Source organism: Beta vulgaris, chromosome 8 (assembly GCF_026745355.1).
Source record: "Beta vulgaris subsp. vulgaris cultivar EL10 chromosome 8, EL10.2, whole genome shotgun sequence".
NCBI classification, from domain to species: domain Eukaryota; kingdom Viridiplantae; phylum Streptophyta; class Magnoliopsida; order Caryophyllales; family Amaranthaceae; genus Beta; species Beta vulgaris.
Genome location: NC_079209.1, coordinates 33,097,208 through 33,120,966, shown reverse-complemented (window position 1 = coordinate 33,120,966; position 23,759 = coordinate 33,097,208). Strand labels below are relative to the sequence as shown.

General features: G+C 43.7%; 1 non-coding gene and 2 pseudogenes across 1 annotated transcript; 1 reads left to right on the top strand and 2 right to left on the bottom strand.

Annotated features, from left to right (window-relative positions):
- Positions 1–1,839: 1,839 nt before the first annotated feature.
- Positions 1,840–1,945, bottom strand: LOC125492985 (small nucleolar RNA R71). Its single transcript, XR_007269370.2, has one exon. It is a non-coding gene; the product is annotated as a small nucleolar RNA R71 (small nucleolar RNA).
- Positions 1,946–4,007: 2,062 nt separating this feature from the next.
- Positions 4,008–6,811, top strand: LOC130589891 (uncharacterized; annotated as a pseudogene).
- A 12,180-nt stretch (positions 6,812–18,991) lies between these two features.
- LOC130589890 (uncharacterized) lies at positions 18,992–23,182 on the bottom strand (annotated as a pseudogene).
- Between the last annotated feature and the right edge of the window lie 577 nt (positions 23,183–23,759).

Genomic DNA, 23,759 nt, shown 5'->3' with positions numbered 1-23,759 from the left:
GTTCTTTTTGTTTCGTCTTTTACAACTTTGCCCTTGTTTCTACGGGGTATAAAACCAATTTTGTAATAATTCAAAGACTAAGCTTTTAATTTTCTGAAATTAATTAGTTCTAGTTAGAGAGAGTTTTTAGAGAGAGAAGTAGAATTTAGAGAGAATTTTTAGAGAGAGAAGTAGAATTTAGAGAGAGAAACTATATCTAAACTTTTGAATGTGGGTTATTGAAGCTATTTCAATGGAGTTTTGCATTTGAATATCATCCATCTTTGAGTATTTCTTCTATCTTTTCTCTTATTTGTTTTTATGTTTGTTTTATCTTGCTTTGGTATTGATTAGTAGTAATTAGTTGATTATTAGCTTATTAGACATGATATTCACTATTGTTGCTTCAAGCTTTTTATTTATCCCTTTCCATGGCTAGTGAGTAGATTAGTAACTAGGGGAAGGGGATGACCTTGCTAACCATGAGTTGGCCTTAAAAGTCAAGCTTGGGGTCGCTTTGGGTGAGATTGTGTTGTCTAACTAATTTGATTGCCTTGTTTATTTGATTGATCACCATTTGAACTTGTTGTGGAAATCTAAGGTGAAGGATTGAGAAATGAAATCTTAGATAGACCTTTAGCTAGATTATAGGTTGGCTTCACCATGAGAATAGGTGTTTGACTCCCTAGGACCTCGTTTGGATCACTATGAGTTGTGGAAATGCTTGATTAATGATTTTACCATAAGAATAGGTAAAATCGGTTGATTAAGTCCCCTAATTAGCTCGAGAGAGTAATTGGGAAGCATTTGAGTGATCGAGTCCCCTAATCGACCCTATGAATCCCCTTGGCTTGACAATTTGGTTGATAATTGTTAGTCGTGAATCCCCTATCCCTAGTGTCCTTTTAATATAGTTTAATTCGATTATTTAATCTATTTGTTAGTTTCTTAGTTCCTAATTTCTTAGTTGTTCACTAATTTAAAACCCCCAAAAATAGGCTTAGCTCGCTAAATCGCATTCAACCCTTGATTAATCTTTGCTTCCTTGTGGATTCGACCCTTTCTTACCCTATATTAGGCTAAGTTAGGTATTTAATTTGGCACGTGCAACGACCGTGTCAAATTTGGCGCCGTTGCCGGGGAAGCAACGGATTACATTGCATTGAATTGTGATTTTTGAGTCTAAGTCAACTCTATTCCCCTCCCCTTTTCCATTTTTATATTTCTTTGGTTACCGATTGGTTGCTTGCTACTTGGTGGTAAACCTTTGTGTTGCTAATCTCTCCCTTTAGCTTTTGTGTTTGCATGTCAAGAAGGTTACGAAGTGATCATTTGCTTCCAATCGACCACAATCTTGAGGGCACTCTAGGGAGTTGAGGAGGATTTTTCGGGAACCAAGGGTGCTAGCTACTAGTGAGGAGCAACCGGGGGAGGTATTTGAGGAAGATCAATCCAGTTCTTCTACTTCTAGTATCATGGCGGAGGGTCCACCCCCTCCAAGAGCTTTGAGGGACTATGGTCACCCCGAAGCATTTGAGCTCAAAAGTGGGATACGAAGGCCGGCAACTACCGCTAACTTTGAGTTCTCTCCACATTTGATTAGAATGATCAAGCAAGAGCCTTATGGAGGATTTTCTCATGAGTGTCCACTTGACCATTTGGCGAACTTTCTTGAGCTTTGTGCCACGGTCAAGCAAAATAATGTTAATCAAGAGTTCGTGAGGCTTAATCTTTTTCACTTCTCTCTCACGGGGAAGGCCAAGAAGTGGTTACAGTCTCTCCCCCTCAATTCCTTGACTACTTGGGCACAAGTGACGGCGGCTTTTGTTGATGAGTTTTATTCTCAAGAGAAGACTTCCGAGGCTAGGAGGAAGATCTCTAATTTCATACAAGATGAGGATGAGAGTTTGAATGAGGCATGGATAGGTTCAAAGACCTCCGAAGATCGTGTCCGCACCATGGGTATAGTCAATGGATGTTGATGCAAAGCTTCTATGATGGGTTGCTTCCATGACTAGAGCTAGTCTTGATTCCGGAGCGGGGGGTCAACTCACCAAACTCCGGTTGATAACATTGAGCCCACCATAGAGGAGGTTGTGAGGCATTACTCTTCGGGGAACACAAGGTCTACAAGCAAGAAGGCTAGTGGCAAAGGGAAGTATGATGTAGATGCTATGGATCATATCCATGCCAAGCTAGACACTCTAGCTAAGAAACTCGAGAAGGTGAACTTGGCATCCCCAAGCCAACCACCTTCCCAAGCTTTCTCTTGTGAAATTTGTGGGGGCACCGATCATGCAAGCTCTTATTGTGGAGGATCTACGGAACATGTCGCATGGGTTGGTGCAAGGCAAGAGGGGCCTTCAAACTTCAACAACCAAGGGAGGTGGAACAACCCCTCTCAAGGATCATGGAAACACCCTCCACCACAAAATCACAACAACTACACATCCAACTTCCGACCACCCGGTTTCAACCAACCACAACAAAGACCACCCTTTGAGCCTAACCAACCAAAGCCTTCATCACTTGAGTCTACACTTCAACTTTTCCTTGCCCAACAAACCAGACCAATACCGATAATGATAAGAAGTAGGGGATATTCACTCTTCCTTACAACAAATGCAAGCTCACAACAAAATGATTGAGACCCAACTTGCTCAAATTGCCCAACAAGTAAGCAACACCACTTCCCCCTCTACTAAATTTCCAAGCCAACCCGTGATTCACGAGCATGCCAAGGCCATTACTTTGAGATCCGGAGCAAATTATGAGGGGCCTAAGATGCCTAGTGAGGTGAATGAAAGCCCGAAGTTGAGAAAGAGGGAGTGAAGGTGAGGTTGAGAAGCTTCTTGAAGAAGTAATAGTGAAGGATGAAAGTGATGTTGTACCGAGTCAAGAGAAAGAAGTTCATGAGCAACGCAACGAGGCTAGTCAAGCGACACCCAAGGCTTATGTGCCTCCGGTTCCTTTTCCTCAAAGGTTAGCTAAGAAACAACTCAATGACAAATTCATGAAGTTCTTGGAAGTCATGAAAGGACTTCAAGTGCATATCCCTTTCCTCCAAGCCATGTCTCAAATGCCCACTTATGCCAAGTTTCTTAAGGAGCTCCTCTCCAATAAGACCAAGCTCGAGGAAAGTGCTACTATGCTTTGACCGCCGAAGTTAGTGCCGTACTTCAAAACAAGCTCCCCAAGAAGCTTGAAGATCCGGGGTCATTTTCTATTCCTTTGAAGATTGGGGACTTGGAGCCCAAGAGGGCCTTGGCAGATTTGGGGCGAGTGTAGTTTGATGCCCTTGTCCATAGCTAAGCAACTTAATTTTGAACTCAAGCCTACAAGGAGGGTCATTCAACTCGCCGATAGATCGGTGAAGGTTCCTATTGGAGAGTTGGAGGATGTGCCGGTCCAAGTTGGAAGGGTCTTCATCCCATGTGACTTTGTGGTTATGGAGATGGAGGAAGACTCCCAAGTCCCTCTTATACTTGGGAGGCCTTTCTTAAAACGGCTGGGGTTCTTGTTGATATGAAACGTGATGTGCTTACATTAAGGGTAGGAGATGAAAGCATGGAGTTTGCTTTCATCAAATCAATGAAGTCTCCAATCATGGAAGAAGTGAAGAGATAGATAGTTTTGATGAGGAGGTCTTGAGTTTGAAGGGTATGAGGAATAAGAAGGACCCTTTGGAAGATGTACTTTTGGGCGAGGATTTGGAGGATAATGAGGAAGGGAAGAACTTCAAGCTTGCCATGGATCCTCTCCAACCTATTGTCCAAGGAGAAGATCGAAGCCCTTGAGGTGCCTTCACCTAAGGAGGAGAGTTCTAAGCCTCCTCCCAAGGTAGAGTTGAAACCCCTTCCCCCTTCTTTAAAATATGCATTTCTTGGTGAGGGTGAGACTTACCCGGTGATGGTCAATGCTATGCTTGAAGGCACTCAACTTACTCAACTTCTTGATGTCCTTCGGGAACATAGAAGTGCCATTGGTATAGCATTGAAGATCTCAAGGGGCTAAGTCCTACCTTGTGCATGCATAGAATTCATCTTGATGACGATCATGCTTCTTCTATTGAGCCTCAAAGAAGGTTGAATCCCAATATGAAGGAAGTGGTCAAAAAGGAGGTCTTGAAACTCCTTGAGGCGGGAATAATCTACCCTATCTCCGATAGCCGGTGGGTTAGTCCCGTCCATGTGGTCCCTAAAAAGGGAGGCATGACCGTCATCACCAATGAAAAGGGAGAGCTAATCTCTACTAGATCGGTGACCGGGTGGCGTATGTGCATTGATTACCGGAGATTGAATAAGGCCACCCGGAAAGATCATTTCCCCATCCCTTTTATAGATCAAATGTTGGAAAGGTTGGCGGGTCATTCCCATTTTTGTTTCCTTGATGGTTATTCGGGGTTCTTTCAAATTCCCATCCACCCCGATGACCAAGAAAGGACTACATTCACTTGTCCATTTGGTACCTTTGCTTATCGAAGGATGCCATTTGGCTTGTGCAATGCGCCCTCTACATTCCAAAGATGTATGGCCGCCATCTTTTCGGACATGTTGGAAGACCATTGAGGTATTCATGGATGACTTCTCCGTGTAGGTTCATCTTTTGACGATTGTCTCAAGAACTTGAAAAATGTGCTTCAAAGATGTCAAAAGATGAATCTAGTGCTTAATTGGGAGAAATGTCACTTCATGGTTGAGGATGGCATGTGTTGGGACACAAGATCTCCCACAAGGGAATTGAGGTAGATAGGGCCAAGTTGAGGTCATAGAGAAGTTACCCCAACCTACTACGGTGAAGGGAGTGCGTTCTTTTTTGGTCATGCCGGTTTCTATCGCCGGTTCATAAAAGACTTCTCTAAGATTGCTAGGCCCTATCTAGCCTCTTGCAAAAAGATAACGAGTTTGTTTTTGATGATGCTTGCATGAACGCTTTTGAGACTTTAAAGCATGCCCTTATTTCCGCCCCCATTGTGCAAGCTCCGGATTGGAGCTTGCCTTTTGAACTAATGTGTGATGCTAGTGATTATGCAGTGGGAGCCGTTTTAGGGCAACGAAAAGAGGGAAAGCTTCATGTGGTCCACTATGCGAGCAAGACACTTGATTCGGCTCAAAAGAACTACGCCACAACGGAGAAAGAGTTGTTAGCGGTTGTGTTTGCCTTCGATAAGTTTCGGCCTTATCTTGTGTGCTCCAAAGTGGTAGTGTACACGGACCACTCGGCAATCAAATATCTTATGTCCAAGAAAGATGCGAAGCCGCGATTGATTAGATGGATCTTGCTCCTCCAAGAATTTGATATTGAGATTAAGGACAAGAAGGGAACGGAAAACTTGGTGGCCGACCACCTTTCACGTTACCTTTGTTGAAGACTCCCCCTCCATGAGCTTCCCATTGATGATAGCTTAAAGGATGATTCTTATACTCCATCAAAGCTCTTGATACTCCATGGTTTGCCGACATGGCGAATTACTTGGCTTGTGGGATTATTCCTTTTGAGTTTACATATCAACAACGAAGGCGGTTTCTCCATGATTCTAAGTTTTATGCGTGGGAGGACCCACTTTTGTTCAAACGGGGGAGGATGGTTTATACCGGAGATGCCTTCCCGATGATGAGATAGCAAGTGTGATAGAGAAATGTCATTCACCCCTTTTGGAGGACATATGGGCTCCGACAAGACCGTTGCCAAGATCTTATCATGTGGATTGTGGTGGCCCACAATGTTCAAGGATGTTTGGAGCTTTGTTAAAGCTTGCGATCGGTGTCAAAGGGTTGGCAACATCTCAAAAAGGCATGAATTGCCCCTCACAACATTCTAGAGTTGGAGATCTTTGATGTTTGGGGGGTGGATTTCATGGGACCTTTCCCTTCTTCACTTGGTAACTCCTATATTTTAGTGGCGGTTGACTATGTCTCCAAATGGGTGGAAGCAATCGCCTCTCCCACCAACGATGCTAAGGTAGTTACCAAGCTTTTAAGTCCGTGATATTCCCGAGGTTTGGGGTTCCAAGGGCCGTGATTAGTGATAGGGGATCCCATTTCGTCAAAAAGAGTTTCCAAGCACTCCTCTCCAAATATGGGGTGCATCATAAAATGGGGCTCTCCTATCATCCACAATGTAGTGGCCAAACGGAAGTGTCAAATAGGGAGGTGAAGCTCATCTTGGAGAAAACCGTGAACCGATCTCGCAAGGATTGGTCATTAAAGCTCGATGATGCTTTATGGGCCTATAGGACAGCTTTTAAGACGCCAATTGGCACAACCCCTTACAAGCTTGTGTATGGCAAATCATGCCACTTGCCAGTTGAGTTAGAGCATAAAGCATATTGGGCCATCAAGCTTTTGAATTTTGATCTCAAGTCATCCGGGGAAAGAAGACTTTTGGATGTTCATGAGCTCGAAGAGCTTAGGGGGATGCCTATGAAAATGCTAGGATTTACAAGGAGAGAACTAAGGCTTGGCATGATCGAAGGATAATGAAGAGAGAGTTCAAGGTAGGAGACAAGGTCCTTCTCTTCAACTCTAGGCTAAGACTCTTTCCGGGGAAACTTAAGTCTAGGTGGAGTGGACCGTTTGAGGTAAAAACGGTGTTCCCGCATGGAGCGGTAGAAGTGTGGAGTGAAGAAAAAGGGACGTTCAAAGTAAATGGGCAAAGACTCAAGGTATACCATGATGGAACCCAAATTGAGCACATTGGTCACATTGCTTTGGATGACTACCCCCTTTCCCTATGAGAATTTTAATCATAGGGAAGTCAAGCTAATGACTTTAAAGAAGCGCTTACGGGAGGCAACCCGGGGTCTAAGCTTTGAAAAAAAAAAAAAAAAAAAAGATGAAAAAATGAAAAAAATTGGCTAAGTGTTGAAGAAGGGAAGGAGGAGCGAGCCAAAAGAGCCCAAAAGGGGCGCTCCACAAGAGGAGCGGGCGCTCCACATAAACAGGAGCGGGCGCTCCATCCTTCCGCAAGAATTACAAGGAAGGCAGAGAGATTGGAGCGTGGGGGGAGCGGTCCAGGAGCGGGCGCTCCGCCCACGAATTTTTTTTAAAAAGACAAATTGGAGCGGTGGGGAGCGATGAAAGAGCGCCCGCTCCAGGCTCGGAGCGGGCGCTCCTTTTAGCGGAGCGGGCGCTCCATTGAGCCGAGCGAATTTTTTTTTAAGCTCCCTTTTTCCATCGGCCCTCCCCTTCTCTCTCACTCACATCCCTTTCCCTCTCACTCACTCCCTTCCTCTCACTCACATTTCACTCAAACCCTTTTCTCTCTCCAACCTCCATTAAAACTCCAACTTCAAATCTCCATATCTCTTCATCTCTCAAATTTTCACTCACTCCTTCACAAAACCTTCATATTTTCTCCTCCTCTACAAAAGAACCCATTTTCGTCAAAAAGCCCCAAATTCGAAATTTCTCATCACTTAAAAGTTGAAGTTTGGGGAGAATTCTTGAAGAAAAAAGGGTAAGGAGCATATTGAAGCTTGAAATCGCCTACATTGCTCGCAATTGGGATTTCTTCACCCCTCTTAAAGAGGGAGGTAAAACTTAACCCTAACTTTCATTTTTCTTCTAGATTTGAATTGAATATATGATGATTGTGGTGTTTCTTGTGGACTTAGCTGGTAGATTTAGATAGATTTTGATTGTTATCTGATTTTTGGATTTTTTCGAATTTTTGTGTGATTTTTTTTCGTTCTTTTTCTTTTAGTTACTTACTCCTTTCATCTTTCTAGTTCCTTTTGTTTTTATATTTTTTATAGTGTCTTTTCAATTTTTCTTATTTTTACTTTGATTTTTCTTGTCTTCATCGGTGCCCTTATTTTTGTGTTTATTTGTTAGGTTGAGCTCGTGTCTTTTGATTTTTAAAAAACTATCACTTGGTTGAGCATTTCTTTAAACTCCAAGATGTTTCGTTCCGTAAAAAAAGTAAGAAAAGATCATGGCTCAACCTCCCAAAGAACACCAAGGGCACCCTTCCGGCTCTTAAGTTCGTCAAACCCGAACATAAACGTTGGTATGACGAACTTAAGCACCGGAAGATCAAGGCTTCCAAGTTTTTCCAATGACACCCTTGAAAGTCTAGGGATAAGAGTTGATGTAAGGCGTGCCTTGTTTGCTTTAGGCATGGAACGCTTTCACACATTTAGCGCCTTGACGTATGAGCGCCTCACTTGGAATTCTTAGCCTCTCTCGAGAGACGTGAGGTTGAGGGACATGAGGGGGAGTATGAAATCTCCTTCCAATTGTTCAATCAACCCCAATGCATCTCTTTGGCGAGGCTTAATGAAATTTTCCAATGTGATGCCTCAAACGCCATTCGCAATCCCGAGACTTGGCAATACCCCACCTTCTATCAAAGGGACGTATTTTGGCGCGACATTGCCGGATACGCCCCTTTTGATCCAAAGACGGGATATTCCTCTCATATGCATTCCCCCATTCTTAGATACATTCACCGCCTCCTTGTTACCTCCATTTACTCAAAAAAAGAACCAAGTAAGGTAGCATCGGAGGAGGTGAGTGCACTCTACATTGCCTCCCATCACCCTGAAGAAAGTGGGGGCAAGCTGAATTTCGGATTTCTATTTCTCCAACGGTGTCTTGCTATACGCCGTGGGGAATTATTCAAATCCGATATTCATTGTGGGGGATGTTACTATCATTGCCTCCGCTCTTGGGTTTGGGGAGCAACTCTCTTTGTTGACTCCAGTTGATAGAACCCCTTCCTTGATTTGCACTATATTAGAGCCGCCGGGTGGATGACTTTACCCCCGATCCCGAGCGGTTTGTTTGGAAGGTAAGGGGTCGTCATCACTGTTACCTCCCAAACCCAGCGGTGACACCTTTGATCGCGAGGGGAGGAGTTGAGATTCTTCTCATCCCTTTTGACCCCCTCGCGGACGCCCAGCCCGACGCGGCAACTTAGCTCCTCCTCCCCATCAAGAGGAGCCGAGTTCCAGCCGGCGTGCCTCAGTGTCATCCTGTCTTTTGACTATGAGGGGGCCTACCACAGTCTTGCTCTCAACCAGGATCGTATGATGAATATGATCCAAGGCATGAGAGAAGACTTGAGTGGTATGATGGTACAAACTGATGCTATGTACCATCACCATGTGCAGAGTGGAAATGTTGACCCTTATGTCAACTTTCCAAATTGGCCTCCTCAACATGGCCAATACCGGGATGGAATGAACGCCAACCCACGTACCCGTATTGGCCCCAACGCGACCCACCCTATGATTGGCGAGCACCCGGGGGTTCCAACCCCATGGGTGATCCCGCCTATCCCCACCCCTACGGCGCTTGGCCGCCGGGCTACACGGCGGTTGGGAGCCTCATGGCCCCCCTCCGGAAGCCGGTCCATCTCACATGGACGAGGACTAGTTCCTTTTGCCCCGTCCCCCTTTACTTCTTTTGAATGATTGCACCGAGGACGGTGCCTTGATTGTTTGGGGGTGTTTATATTTGATTATGCTCGCGGGATGTGGCTTCTTTTTAAGGGTTTGGGGTGTTTTTTTGGGTGCGCGTCTTAGAGAGGATGCATTGCTAGGTCGGGTTTAGAGGCATGATAGGAGAGTGTGCTTCAATGTTTATTGCCTTGAGGAATTTGATGAGAACGACCATGGTTGACTGTTTTCTTGTATATTACATGTATATAACTTTTTCCTATGTCTACTCTTTTTGTTGCTTTGTATATATCTTTTTGCTTTACGTTTCTTTTTATTTTCTTCTCATTTCTTTAGGTCTTAGACTTGCATGTAGTATAGTTGCATGGCATGATAGCTTTGCATGTAGCTTATAATTTGCATATAAAAAAAAAAAGCATCAAACAGATTTTTTTTTGCATCACCTAATTAAGGAATAACTCTATGATATGAATTAAGAGGTTGGGAACTTGGCTTTTGAGTAGAGGTGATTAGCCTTGAGTGTCTTATGTGCTCGTTAGGAGTATTAGGGGTGCTTTAAGCTTGGATGCCTAGGTCTTGGTACTAATAGACCCCTCGATTGTCCGAGACTCGCCTTAGCGTGAATTAATGTCACTTTTTCCCTATAAAAAGTCTTTACTCTCTCCTTTGACCTTGGATACGCCTTTTGGCTACCTTGAGAACCTTTCTAGCTCAATCAAATGGAAGGCTAGTAGCCTTAAAAAGAAAAAAAAAGCCCTTTGGCCAATTGGTTCAATAAGTGGTGCATAAGAACCACAAGGCTAGTAGCTCTATATCATCATGCTTTGGCCCCTAGAGATGCTCCAATGCCTTGGGTATGAGCTACCTTACCCTCTTATCGCGTCTCATATCGAGTGCTCGGTACCGTGCCTCAGAAACATGACTATCGAGTGAGAGGTAGACCGCGTGAGGAGGTAGTCTAGGGCCCTTGCAACAACAAAAAAAATCAAGTTAATAAATAGGCTAGCTTAGGGGATCTTGTGAGCTTGTGGGGCGCGATTGGTACAAGGTTGAGCGAGTTTTTCCATTTTGTAGGGAAAGGTTTCACTTAAAATCAATGAAGGCTTGTGTGATAGTTGAGGGCTCTAAGACAATCATTTTCTTTGCACACTAGCTTAGACCACCCTTTGACCCCTAACTTGTGGATAAGGAAGGACGGCTATAAGCTTCGAAAATTGGTCGAGATTTCCTTTGCCTTGACACCTCTTATAAGACGAGGACCTTAATTTTGTGATGCCTTTATAGTTTTCATTCATGCATTGGTTTCCTTGAGATTGTTGATTGCTTGAGGACAAGCAATTGGCAAGCTTGGGGGAATTTGATAAGTGGACTTTAGGTTCACTTATTTGCATTTATTTAGGTCATTTAGATTCATTTTAGGCCATTATATTCCTTTTTCTTCCCTTTTCCATCATTTCTCATATTCTCATGTTTAGCATTTAGTTTTAGTTCATTTGCATACTATTAGGTTGCATATAGGTCATTTCATTTGCATGTGCATTCTACCCCCTCCCCCATCTAATATGTTCTTGGAGTGTTTTGAAGCAAAGATAAGCAAGGAAGAGGCTCCAAAGCGCTCGAGGAAAAGAAGCGGGTGCCCCATATTAGATGAGGCAAATGACAGTAGCATGGAGCGGCCCAGGAGCGGTGCAAGAGCTGGCGCTCCAAGGCTCTCACTACTTGGCAGAAACTTGGAGCGGCCCAGGAGCGGCGCTCCAAGCCGGAGCGGGCACTCCATATTGGCAGGAGCGGGCGCTCCAACGCCCAGATACTCCGTTCTTTTTGTTTCGTCTTTTACAACTTTGCCCTTGTTTCTACGGGGTATAAAACCAATTTTATAATAATTCTAAGACTAAGCTTTTAATTTTATGAAATTAATTAGTTCTAATTAGAGAGAGTTTTTAGAGAGAGAAGTAGAATTTAGAGAGAGTTTTTAGAGAGAGAAGTAGAATTTAGAGAGAGTTTTTAGAGAGAGAAGTAGAATTTAGAGAGAGTTTTTAGAGAGAGAAGTAGAATTTAGAGAGAGAAACTATATCTAAACTTTTGAATGTGGGTTATTGAAGCTATTTTAATGGAGTTTTGCATTTGAATATCATCCATCTTTGAGTATTTCTTCTATCTTTTCTCTTATTTGTTTTTATGTTTATTTTATCTTGCTTTGGTATTGATTAGTAGTAATTAGTTGATGATTAGCTTATTAGATATGATATTCACTATTGTTGCTTCAAGCTTTTTATTTATCCCTTTCCATGGCTAGTGAGTAGATTAGTAACTAGGGGAAGGGGATGACCTTGCTAACCATGAGTTGGCCTTAAAAGTCAAGCTTGGGGATGCGCTTTGGGTGAGATTGTGTTGTCTAACTAATTTGATTGCCTTGTTTATTTGATTGATCACCATTTGAACTTGTTGTGGAAATCTAAGGTGAAGGATTGAGAAATGAAATCTTAGATAGATCTTTAGCTAGATTATAGGTTGGCTTCACCATGAGAATATGTGTTTGACTCCATAGGACCTCGTTTGGATCACTATGAGTTGTGGAAATGCTTGATTAATTGATTTTACCATAAGAATAGGTAAAATCGGTTGATTAAGTCCCCCTAATTAGCTCGAGAGAGTAATTGGGAAGCATTTGAGAGATCGAGTCCCCTAATCGACCCTATGGAATCCCCTTGGCTTGACAACTTGGTTGATAATCTATTAGCTCGCGAATCCCCTATCCCTAGTGTCCTTTTAATATAGTTTAATTCGGATTATTTAATCTATCTGTTAGTTTCTTAGTTCCTAATTTCTTAGTTGTTCACTAATTTCAAAAACCCCCAAAAATAGGCTTAGCTCGCTAAATCGCATTCAACCCTTGATTAATCTTTGCTTCCTTGTGGAATCGACCCTTTCTTACCCTATATTAGGCTAAGTTAGGTATTTAATTTGGCACGTGCAACGACCGTGTCACTACGCTGATGTATCAGTTCCTGATGAAGAAGAAGGGGTCGTGGACGCCACAGAAGTATATCGACTTGTACCTTCAATACATGGGGTCGATGAAGGATTTGATGGACGAAAAAGACTTGGATGCGACGGCGAATTCTTCATCGAAGGTAGATGAGAATGCTCCGTCTTGCACCGGGTTTATTGCGTCGGACGTGCCGTCCGACCCAGAGACTGAGAAAGAGGTCGCAGCCACTCTTCCGTTAACTGCTGCGTCGCCAGAAAAAGAAGCAAACAAAGCCTCTGACGCTTAGTTTTTTAATCGTTCTATATTATGCACTCTTTCTTTGAACTTTTATCGAACTTTGTTCTGGGTCACTCAAGGGAGTGACTCTTTGTTCAGTACTTTTTGGGTCACCTACGGGGGTGACCATAACTTCTGACGTTTGTACTTTTGGGTCGCCCATGGGGGTGGCCATAACTTTGACAATTATGCTTTGTGCTTTTTAATCTTATGCTTTTACTTTGTGCAACATGCGTGTGTTTCAGTCGTTATTCTGACGTTCCTAAGGCATAGTCAGGCGCTTAGTAAGCCTTTGTTGGTCGTTCAGACATAACGTTTGGACTTAACAACTTTGAATACACATCGGAAGTACATAAACACTTTCATGCGATTGCCAGAAAAATACATTGAACGTCGAAAACAGTTGTGGCTTTGAATAGCAGTGCCCCTGTCGTAACGTTTAGCTGGGGTAGGTAAAGATCGTCGCAGTGTTATTGGAACAGGTGGGGATGTCTTGCCTGGAAGTCAGTAACACACAATGACACAGACATGATAATAATCATTATTTATTTCTTACACAATGACGGGAAAGCGAAGTAAATTACTTAACTATAAGAAGTATCGTTTGAGGTGTGTAGCGTTCCAACTGCGTGGTATGGAGCTTCCATCGCGTCGGACCAGTTGGGAGGCTCCATTACCTACTACCTTACTAATTTGATATGGTCCTTCCCACTTAGGTCATAGCTTACCAGCGTTAGCTTCTTGTGTGTTTTGAAATACTTTTCTTAGGACCCAATCACCTTCAACAAAGGATTTGGCTTGGACGTTTTTGTTGAAACTCCTTGCGACTACTTGCTGCTGAGCAGCCATGCGCACCAACGCTGGGTCACGCAACTCTTCAATGGTATCCAGGTCGCTTATGAGCTCGTCATAGTTCTGCTGCGCCGTCGCTAAACTACATCTCGCAGTCGGGACGTTCACTTCGGAAGGCAAGACAGCCTCACAACCATATACTAGTGAGAACGGTGTTTGTCCTGTCGCAGTGCGTGGTGTCGTACGATTAGCCCATAAGATGGAAGGCAACGCCTCCGCCCATTTACCCTTTTCGGCTGTAAGTCGTTTCTTTAGAGTGTCAATGATCGTCTTGTTACTGGACTCAGCCTGTCCGTTGGCTTGTGGATATCTTGGCGTTGACGTTAGCAACATTATGTTCCATTTGTCACAGAAACGTCTCGTCTTGTTGCTAATAAATTGCGACCCATTGTCGCATATTATTTCGGACGGAGCACCAAACCTGCAAATAATGTATCGTGACGCTTTAAACCAAATTCTGCGCGCCTCTGCCTTGTCTGCTGGAAGCATATCGTTAGCAAGATAGTCATAAAATGGTTTTGTGCAACTGAAACTTACCTCCTTAGTGCCAAGGTCGCTCGTAGCTACGATGTGGCTGACGTTACCAATGACATTTTGGTTGTCTTGACGATGCTCAATCGTTGTCGCGACGGTGTCTCCAACATTCCTGGCGACTGCAGGATTTTCCAGGTGAACAATAGGGATGGAAGTAAACGAAATGTCCCTTAAAGAAGATCCGAGATTAGCCAGCGCATCTGCCTGCGTATTCTGGTCCCTTGGTATCTGCAAAATATCAAACGGGTCAAACACTTTACTCTTACGCTGAGCTATTTCTAAGTACATAGCCATTTTGGAATCTTTTGCCGCGAATTCGCCCTTGACTTGGCTAACTATCAACAATGAGTCGCTGAAGACTCTTAACGCCCTGTCCCATGTCTTCTGCTAACGTCATTCCTGCTATAAGTGCTTCGTACTCGGCTTCGTTGTTCATCGCTCTAAATTCACAGCAAATGGCTCGTACTACCTTGCCCCCTTGTGGCGACTTTAGCACAACGCCTAGACCTGCACCACGAAAATTAGAAGATCCATCAACAAACGATACCCAAGACTCATCGTTTACTTGATTAATCTGTGCGACTTCATCGTTTGCCAGCTGTTCTAATTCTGGGCTAAAGTCCGCCACGAAGTCTGCCAAAGCTTGCGACTTAATGGCTGTTCTTGGACGGAACTGGATCGCGTACGCACTAAGCACAATTGCCCATTTACTCATGCATCCTGTTAATTCGGGGCGTCGCAAGACAAAATTGACAGGGTAGTTAGTCATAACAATAACAGTATGCGTCTCAAAATAGTGCCTAAGTTTTTTAACAGCAACAACTATGGCTAAAATGAGTTTTTCCAATGAGGAATACCTGGTCTCTGCGTCTAGCAGAGACTTACTGACGTAATAGATTGGGAGCTACTGATTCATTGCTTCTCGTGTCAAGACGGCACTGACGGACACGTTACTCACCGCAAGATAAAGCTGGAGCGTCTCTCCGTCATTTGGTTTTGACAGTAACGGCGGTGATGGTAGGCGTTTGCCGTGTACTCCTAACCAAATATAATTAACCTACTTTCATGCACACTAAGCAAGTATAATGGAAGTAGGGATCATATCCACATGGAGCAAAGGAACTTGATCGGAAATTAGCGAATTAAGAACCCTAGTATGTGTTAAGGTCAAAGTAACCGAATAAGGGGGATTTGGAACAATGTAAGTAAACTAAACTACGCACGGTGCTAAAACACGAAGAGATTACAATATAAAAATGCCTTGGACTCGGTTAACATCCACCCTAACCTACTTTGTGATCACGAAACCTTAACCCTCAACCCCTCCTATGGTCACCTATCAAGAAGTCGATACCTCTATCCTCTTAGATCGTGGTTTAACACACGATCCGCGTGGTTTGAACCGCTCTTACTATGACTTAACTCAAATGAATCGCACTTAAGTCCAAACCAAAGTAGCATTAAAGTCGAGGAACATGATAGGATTACTAATGTTATCAAAGCAACAACATTCAAGTAATGCACTATGCTTCTCTAAGTGCACAAGATTAATGTTCAGCATTTAATCAAACACCTAGTATGCTACATGGAGCTAGGAACACAACAATCCGATTATGCACCTAAAATTAGCATTAGATGATTCACACAACAATACTAGTAACGTTCCTAATAAAGATTATGCAAATATCATGGAGATAAATACAAGAAGCATCACAATGACCATAAGAAAATAAAGAGTAACAAGTTCTCACAAATAGATTAGAGCTTCAATAACCAAATCCAAGATGGAAGTTTAAGCTAGCAAAGCCATAGAATTCATTACAAATCTAATAAGGAAGAGTAGAAGAAAACCTATAGAACACACCTCTCTCCTCCCTTTTTTCATAGTTAAAACTAAACTAAAAAGCTAACTTAACAACCTTACCCTCCAAGGGAGGAAAAGAAAATATGAGGCGCTGACGCAGGGGGTCTCGACTCGCGACAACCCTCGCGACTCGCGACAACAAGCTGGTCGCGACTCGCAATATTAATCGCGGGTCGCGACGTGCTCTCTGCCTAAAAAACGCGCCAAACCAAAAAATACAAAGAGAAAGAAGAAATAATTTGGCTTTTGAGTAAGCCATGGAGCTATAGAACTGAAGTGAAATCAATCCTCGAGCGACGAACAATAACGAAGCTTGAACCACGGACCTCGGAACTCGAAACTCGAACAAGGCTCGGAAAACCTCGGAAGATGCACCATAAAGGACTACGAACAAGGACCCCAGGATACAAAAAGTGATTGGAGGGCTAAGATCGGCCCTCGAGTGTGCCACCATGCAAACCACTCCCTAGACTCCTCAAATCACAACATCCTCCGGCAACACCTCCTAACATCAAATCTCTCCTAAACCCCGATACTAAGCTCGTACCGTCACCAAAAACGACCCGAAATCCGCCTAAGATTGGCGGATAACTTGGACACATCAAAGTCCCCCACGCTTAAACCTTACTCGACCTCGAGTAAAAGAAAAAGAGAACTCGACACACCCAAGCCCCCAAAATACGCCATACCACGTCAACCTCCGAATTCGCCATCCACGAAACACAAAAGCCAAACGATAAAATCTACCCCAAAAGAATTCTCCTATACAAATGACCCTCGAATCCCGAAAGGTCCCAGGACACGATCATCAACAATGACCTCCTAACTCCAACCAACCCAAAATGCAAGGAAAGTAAGGCACGAGGGTGAGTGATTCCCCCACGCTTAGCTTTTTGCTCCGACCAAAACATACTATAAATAACAACAGAAAAACAAGCCAAAAAGAGATGTCTATCCCGCCCTCAAAAGACACAAAACAAGAACTTAATCTAACCCGAAAACACCAACTCCAAATGCCGCCACCTTATAACGCCGCCACCGACAAATGAGAATCAAAGCAAGTTTTCTTTTCTCTCTTTTTTTATCTCTCATTTTGCCTAGGAACCCTTTCGGGTTTTCATCCTAGCTTCTCATTTTCATTTTTTTTTCATCTCTCTTTTTTTTTCGGCTCGCAAAACTCACCCGCTCAACTAGCTCTTGCATAGGCCCCTTTCGGGTTTTCGACCTATCCAAGCCCCCAATTTTGCCCAAGTCGCCCGCCCTTGCGGGTTTTCAACTCAGCGGGATTCTTCGTTTTTTTTTTCTTCTTTTTCTTTTCACTGTTTTTTTTTTCAAATTTACATCAACTTACCACAATATAAACAAAACAAACCAAAACAGAAAAAGGAAAGGGAAAGGGAAAAGCTCTAAGATCCCGAGGGGCCCCCGCGCTCAAACCTGCGGGCTGCCCTACGGGCCTCTCTCTCCTGGCGGCGTATAATGCGCGCCGCCTCAATCTCGGATGTGGGATCGTAGTACCAGGAGTCCTGGTTCTCCAGTCCCTGAGGTGGATAACGAGACACAAAGAAGTTTTTCATGGCCGAAACCATGGAACCAATTGAATAGATCTGGTCCTCCATCCCGTACATCCTATCCTGCATCTCCCCCAAATCGCCCCTAACACTGGATAGTTGCTGGGTTACCTGAGCCTGAAACTGGGCTTGAGGGAGGTAACCCTGCTCTTGCTGGTACTGCTGAAACTGTTAGTATTGGAACTGCTGTGGCTGAGGTTGTGGCTGTGGCTGTGGCACAGGTTGGACCCCTTCAGGGTCCCTCTGACCTAACTCCTCCGCCACCACGCGGGCATACTTCTCATTAGGGGAAAGTAAAAGCTCCTCGTGGGTAGTCTGGTCCGTAATGGCCACGCACTCCTGCGGTAAAGTCATATACCTAACATTCCTTACCCCAAAGAGCCACACATATCTCGTCTCATTGCCTATGGTTGTGAAATGAAGCATGGTAATACTCCTCAAGGTAATGGTATCATAACAGTTGGAATCACGAGAAAACCGACCACCAGTATGTGGGTGCGCCCTTCCTGTCCACAGGTACTAGGACACCTAGGTGGGAGGCTAAAAGGCTAATCATGCGCCCCATACTCAATTTCCCCGAGGTCTTCCCCTCAGCCGACTGAGCTAAGCACCTATCCACCCAAAATTTTACCCAATCCGGACACCCCTCCCCTTGTGGTGTCATAGCCAAAAGACATTTAAGATCAAATTCTGGTAAATTGGTGGGCTCACCAAAATGTAAGTCAAGTAGTGTTAGGTAGGGTGAGTAAAACTTGTGAATAGCTTCCTTAATCACGTAGAATGATCCTCCAAACTTCAATTTGGATGGTGTTGCTCCAAATCAAAAGCCCCCAAATTCTAGGGTTTGGTAGAAGGTGTTAATTTTCAGAAATTTTGGAGTGATTATGATGTGAAGGAGAGTGGAAAGTGCAGAATTTGTGTGGAGAGAGAAAAAGGAAAAGATTAGTGTAGAGAGTTTTGAGAGTGAGAGAATGTTGAGAGGAAGGAGGGGTGGCGGATGAATGTGTGTGAGGGATAAAAAAGAGGGGTAAGTGAGCTTCGTAAAAAAAAAAACAGACGTCTGGTCGCGAGTCGCGACCTGATGCTATTGCGAGTCGCGAACAGTGTCGCGAGTCGTGACCTGCACAATCTCTACCCGCGATTCTCATCGCGGCTTGCGAGCGTCTTCTGTTTTTTGTTTCTTTCTATTGTTTTGTGTTTGCTTCTTTGATTTCCTTCCTAGTTGAAGAACGTCCCTCATTTTTTCTGTGCTCCCTCTTCACTCTTGTCCACCTATTACTCTCATTAGTCATTCATGCTTTTTCTCACACATCAATAACCAATTCTCGATTTTTGATACTCGTTCATCCACATTTCAACACACAACAACTTCACAAGTCACGAGCTTTTCTTTTATTTCCTGCAAAACGAAAAACCAAACGCATAATATCTTCCAAAAACCAAAAGAAAACTAACTTTCTACACTATATACAACAAGCTCGTTTATTTACCGTCATCGACACGACTTGCAACCATATGGTCTAACCGTAGTCCGGGTCACCGAGAGGAACATCCTCAGCCCCAACTTGCTTGAATCCTTCAAAGTACGGCTTAAATCGCTGTCCATTTACCTTCAAAATCTTTGAGGTGGCTTCACTTTGGATTTCCACAGCTCCTTGTGGAAACACTTTCACGATAATGACTGGCCCGATCCACCTAGAACGCAATTTTCCTGGAAAAAGACGTAGGCGGGACTGAAACAAGAGGACCTTTTGGCCCACCTTAAACTCTTTTCTTATAATTAACTTGTCATGCCATGCCTTAATCTTTGATTTGTAAATTGCTGCATTTTCATAAGCCTCGTTCCTTATCTCCTCCAATTCTTGCAATTGTAACTTCCGATGCAATCCAGCTTCATCCAGGGCCATGTTGAAGTTTTTGACGGTCCAATATGCTTTGTGCTCAAGCTCTACTGGAAGGTGACACGGCTTTCCAAACACCAATCGGTATGGTGACATACCAATGAGGGTTTTATAAGCTGTTCTATATGCCCATAATACGTCTTCCAATCGCAAGCTCCAATCCTTCCTACTTGGATTCACCGTTTTCCCCAAGATTGATTTGATCTCTCGATTAGACACCTCCGCTTGGCCATTTGTTTGTGGATGGTAGGCCGTTGAGGTCTTGTGAGTCACATGATACTTTTTCAGCAGCGCACCAATGGTTCGATTGCAAAAATGGGTTCCCTTGTCACTAATCAATGCCCTTGGAATTCCAAACCTGCAAAATATGCTAGATTTCACAGAATCTGCAACCACCTTAGCATCGTCAGTACGAGTGGCCTTAGCCTCCACCCATTTTGATGCATAATCCACTGCTAAAAGAATATACATGAAACCAAAAGAGGTCGGGAAAGGTCCCATAAAGTCAATGCCCCACACATCAAAGATTTCACAATACAAAACCGCACTTTGAGGCATTTCATTTCTTTGGGATATATTCCCGACCCTTTGACAATTATCACAAGATTTACAGAAATGAAATGCATCCCTATGAAGACTCGGCCAATAAAAACCACATTCCAATACCTTTCGTGCTGTCCTTTTTGCTCCAAAATGACCCCCACATGCATGGGAATGACAAAAGGTAAGGATAGAAGCTACCTCTTCATCAGGAATACATCTCCTTACTATTTGATCTGCGCAGTGCTTCCAGAGATAAGGCTCGTCCCATACATAGTGCTTGGCATCGCTCTTGAGCTTATCCTTCTGTGCCTTGGAAAAATGAGGAGGAAAAGAGTTAGAAACAAGAAAATTTACTATATCGGCATACCATGGATGTAAGCATCCTAGGGCCATCAATTGCTCGCCCGGGAACTCTTCCCGAATAGGCTCTTGCCATGGCTTCTCCAAACTTGGTTCTAGATCATAAGAGGATACTAATCGACTCAAATGGTCCGCAACCAAGTTCTCAATCCCCTTCTTGTCTCGAATTTCCAAATCAAACTCGCTTAATAAGAGAATCCACCGAATTAGCCTAGGTTTGGCTTCTTTCTTCGCTATTAAATGGCGGAGAGATGCATGGTCAGTGAAAATAATTACTTTTGTCCCGAGCAAGTAGGATCGGAATTTCTCCAGTGAAAAGACCACAACTTACAACTCCTTCTCAGTCGTGGAGTAGTTACGCTGTGCCTCATTTAGTGTCATAGAAGCATAATAGATGGCATGTGGCACCCTTCCAACTCTTTGTCCTAGCACCGCACCTATGGCATAGTCGCTTGCATGACACATAATCTCAAATGGAAGAGACCAATTTGGAGGTTGAATGATAGGAGCCGAGACTAGCCTCCCTTTCATCTTTTTGTAACAACCTGCAAAGAGGAGATGAAATCTTCGAGAGATCTTTTATAAACCTGCGATAAAAACCTGCATGACCAAGAAAAGAACGAATTTCTCGCACATTAGTAGGGTAAGGTAAGGACGGAATAGTATCAATTTTTGCCTTATCAACTTCTATAACCTTTACAGAGACCACATGGCCTAACACAATTCCCTGCTCAACCATGAAATGACACTTTTCAGAATTAAGCACAAGGTTAGTTTCAATACATCGTTTTAAAACCATAGTCAAGTGCTCTAAACAATTTTCAATAGAATTTCCATGCACGGTAAAATCGTCCATGAAAACTTCCAAAAATCGCTCCATATATCCTGAAAAGATACTTACCATACACCTCTGAAAAGTCGCGGGGGCATTGCATAGTCCAAAAGACATCCTCCGGTAGGCAAACGTGCCAAAAGGACACGTGAAGGTTGTTTTTTCCTGATACTCCGGCACTATGGCCACCTGAAAATATCCAGAATATCCATCTAGGAAGCAATAATAAGCATGACCAGCTAATCTCTCAAGCATCTGGTCAATAAAAGGCAATGGAAAATGATCCTTCCTTGTTCGCTTGTTACCGCGTTAAGCCTACGGTAATCAATGCAGACTCGCCACCCATTTTGGACACGGGTGGGAACTAAGACACCATCTTGGTTCTCTACAACTGTGACTCCAGACTTCTTTGGAACAACTTGGGTCGGACTAACCCATTTGCTATCTGAAATTGGAAAATCATACCAGATGGGAGAAGTTTCAGAATCTCGGCTTTTACCACCTCTATCATAGGTGGGTTAAGCCGCCTTTGAGGCTGTCGCACGGGCTTTGCATCATCCTCCAACAAAATCCGGTGCATGCAAGTGGTTGGGCTTATTCCTTTGATATCTGCTATAGTCCACCCGATCGCCTCCTTATGGTCTTTTAGCACCTCGATGAGTTTTCTTTCCTGTTCCGCGGAGAGCTTACTTGATATAATCACCGATATTGTATCTCCATCTCTAAGGAATGCGTATTTCGAATGCTCAGGCAATGATTTCAGCTCAGCTATGGGTGCCTGTAAAATAGACGGTAAAAGCTTCCCCGGAGGGATAGTCAAAGGCAAAGGACCCACAAAGGAGGGAACGAGTGGAAGAGTCACATGTTCCTCCAAAGCTGTACTATTTCCTGCAAGTTAGCACTTAAAACATACTCAATATCATTTCCTGCAAGAGCTACCTGCAAAGAATCTTCTCCACCTATATCGAAAACATCCTGCAAGTATGAATCAATGACATCTATGGAGTAACAAGAGTGGTCATCTCTCGGGAATTTCATGGAATCGTAGATGTTAAACTCTACAAGGCTTCCATCAAATTCCATAGTAAGACAACCACTATGCACATCAATTTTTGTTCTAGCAGTTTTTAGAAATGGCCTTCCTAACAAAATAGGAGTAGCGTGCTTGTCATGCTCCATATCTAAAACATAAAAATCAGCAGGAAAGATTAACTTATCGACCTTAACCAACACGTCTTCTACTATCCCTTTCGAGTAAGCATTAGAGTGGTCGGCTAACTGAATCACAACACCAGTTTCATGTAGGGTGCCTAGTTTTTTAGAGACTCATACAAAAAATATGGAATGACATTAATCGAAGCCCCTAAATCTAGCATAGCCCCAGGAAATGTGGTGTTCCCAATCACGCAAGGGATAGCGAACAAGCCCGGATCACTGCACTTCGGAGGAAGTGCCTTTCGGAACATGGCAGAGACGTGCTCGCTAACCTTTACCTTTTGGGCTCCCCTTAACCTTTGTTTCCTTTTTGTTGTACAAATTTCCTTCAGAAATTTAGCATACCTAGGAATTTGCTTTAAAGCATCCAAAAGGGGAATATTTACCTTACACTTACGGAAAGTCTCGTAAATGTCACGATCACATTCTTTTTTCCGAGTATCTCGCAGTGCTTCTGGAAAAGGAGGAGCTAGCTCATAAAGTGGTGGAGGTGGTGATTGCTTGGGCTTCTCATGAGATGTGGAAGGCTCAGGTTCAGGTTCTAGCTCTGGCTCTGGATCTGGCTCAGGCTCGGGCTCATAAACAACAATCTCCTCCTCGACCTCTTTATCTCTACCTTTTATCTCTTTTCCGCTCCTCAAAGTGATTGCACTTGTATTCTGTTTCGGATTGAGCTCCGTTTGAGACGGTAGCTTTCCCGAATCTCGAGCCTCTAATCGGCTCACTGCTCCAGAGACCTGACTCATTTGTTGCTCCAAATTCTTGATGCTCGATTGGGTCTCCTCCTGAAATTGAACCATATTTCCCTGCATGTTAGTCACATTTTTAGTTAAAGCATTAATCATTTCTTCAGTTGACATGCTGGTACTCGGTCCCTGTATTTGGCCTTGTGGCCTAAAATGTGGAGCTCCTTGCTCCTGGTGTCTCAGGTAAAGAGGTGGAGGACGGTTCTACTGGTGCGATCACTGCTGGTTTCCCGAAGCATTTCCATATCTCATATTGGGGTGATCTCGCCACCCAGGATTATATGTGTTCGAATACGGGTCATACCGCTTCTGAAAACCTTGGCCCTGAAATCCGGCCACCTTTACCTCTTCACTCGCTTCCTCCTGCAAATGAGGACAAAAATCTGTGGAATGATTCGAAGAGCAAATGCCACAAGCTTTCAAATGTTAAGTATTCTTTTCTTTTGTCATGAATTCCCGCATCATGGATGTCAAAGCTTGCACTTGATCCTCTAACTTAGAAGTTCCAGGAGTCTTGGCAGCCATACGACGAGCTCCTGATCTTCTAGTGAATTGTCTCGAGCCCTTAGGTAGCTCGTTTATCAAATCTTTAGCAGCCTGTGCAGTTTTATTCACAATTGACCCTCCACTTGCTGCATTCACCATTCGTGCATCTTCACCACTTAATCCATTATAGAAGTAGAGCACTAAG